Source organism: Phascolarctos cinereus, unplaced genomic scaffold, assembly GCF_003287225.1.
Source record: "Phascolarctos cinereus isolate Bilbo 61053 unplaced genomic scaffold, phaCin_HiC Scaffold_726;HRSCAF=1367, whole genome shotgun sequence".
NCBI classification, from domain to species: Eukaryota; Metazoa; Chordata; class Mammalia; order Diprotodontia; family Phascolarctidae; genus Phascolarctos; species Phascolarctos cinereus.
Genome location: NW_027556098.1, coordinates 344,639,333 through 344,641,291, shown reverse-complemented (window position 1 = coordinate 344,641,291; position 1,959 = coordinate 344,639,333). Strand labels below are relative to the sequence as shown.

Genomic DNA, 1,959 nt, shown 5'->3' with positions numbered 1-1,959 from the left:
TGGAAATAGTCTCTGCATTTCTCATTGGATTTCTTGAACATAGTTTATCATTGTGCAGATTTTAGGTTCTTGATGGGATAGGAGTGTGGTAGCTAAATACTCTCCCTCCTCTCAGGCAGCCATCTTAGCCAAAAACCAATGGGATGTGTGTGTGTGTGTGTGTGTGTGTGTGTGTGTGTGTGTTTAACAACAACATTCTTCCCTTTTTTCCCCCTAGCACTGTGAGGCCTGCCGGTCTATGCTGAGGGCACAGGTCTCGTTCTGCAGGATGGGGTTCGTTAAAGTTGTCAAGAATAAGGCCTACTTCAAGAGATACCAAGTGAAATTCCAGAGAAGACAAGAGGAAAAATGGATTATTATGCACGGAAATGTTTAGTAATCCAAGATAAAAACAAGCATAACACACCAAAGATGGTAGTCTGAGTCACCAACAGAGATATCATCTACCAGATTGCTTATGCCCGTACAGAAGGGGATATGATTGTCTGTGCGGCTTATGCCCATGAGTTACCAAAAATATGGTGTGAAGGTTGGCCTGACAAATTATGCTGCAGTTTACTGTACAGGCCTGCTGCTGGCCTGCAGGCTTCTTAACAGATTTGGCATGGACAAGATCTATGAAGGTCAAGTGGAAGTGACTGGAGATGAATACAATGTGGAAAGCATTGATGGTCAGTCTGGTGCTTTTACATGCTACCTGGATGCTGGTCTTGCCAGAACCACCACTGGAAACAAAGTCTTTGGGGCCCTGAAAGGAGCTGTGGATGGTGGTCTGTCTATTCCTCACAGTACCAAATGCTTCCCTGGGTATGATTCAGAAAGCAAGGAATTCAATGCTGAAGTACATCGTAAACACATCATGGGCCAAAATGTTGCAGATTATATGTGTTATCTCATGGAAGAAGATGAAGATGTTTATAAAAAGCAGTTCTCACAGTACATAAAGAACAACATAAATCCTGACATGATGGAGGAGATGTACAAGAAAGCCCATGCTGGTATTTGGGAGAATCCAGTGTATGAAAAGAAGCCCAAGAGGGAAGTTAAAAAGAAAAGATGAAACTACCCCAAAATGTCCCTTACCCAGAAGAAAGATCGGGTTGCCCAGAAGAAGGCGAGTTTCCTCAGAGTCCAGGAATGAGCAGCTGATGGTTAAAACATCAAAATCTGTAATTTTCTATGAAGATTTTCAGATTAAGGTAATAAACTTATTGAACATCAAAAAACAACAACAACAACATTCTTTTAGTGACATTGTATGGTAATAAGACATCCTTCTCCAAAAAATTAAAATAGAAGATCAACCAAAGGGAAATGCAATCATCTCTTTTCTTACTCATCATTGTTTTCCCATTGGAAAAAAAAAAGTTGAGTTGTGCTTCTTTTGAGTACACACTAATGAGTTTTTAGAGTTAGAATGACTAATATAAAGGCTATCTAATCTTAGTTTGATTCACAGATTAGAAAATTGATGCCCACAGAAGTTAATTAACTTGCCCAAAGTCACATGGCTAGTTTAATGACAGAGCCTATGAGAAACCAGGCCTTCTACCCTTCAGTCCACTATTCTTTCCCTTATACCATGCTTCCACCAAAGAACATGGGAAGTCATGTCCAAGAATCAACAGACAAATAACATGCTCCTAGATTCATTGTATATTCAAAGGAATAAATTCAGGTTATTTTTATTCTGTCCTGAATGAAGTTATTCACCTTCTGGGTACCAGAAGTTCTGAAAAGCATATAGATGAACAAACACTATGTATAACTATTTCCTATGATAATTTAAGTCAAATTCTTTACTCTAGCATAAATACACATATACCATGCCTATTCCTCCTCCACACTTCCTCCAATTAAAGGTAAAAACTATTCTATTTCCCATGTTAACATAATGTTCCAGAATCTACACAATCAGAAAAACATTTCTAATATAATATTGAGAAAAATCAGTTCATA

General features: G+C 38.5%; 1 pseudogene; it reads left to right on the top strand.

The window, feature by feature from the left end:
- Positions 1 to 229: 229 nt before the first annotated feature.
- LOC110196628 (large ribosomal subunit protein uL18 pseudogene) lies at positions 230 to 1,199 on the top strand (annotated as a pseudogene).
- The last annotated feature ends 760 nt before the right edge of the window (positions 1,200 to 1,959 follow it).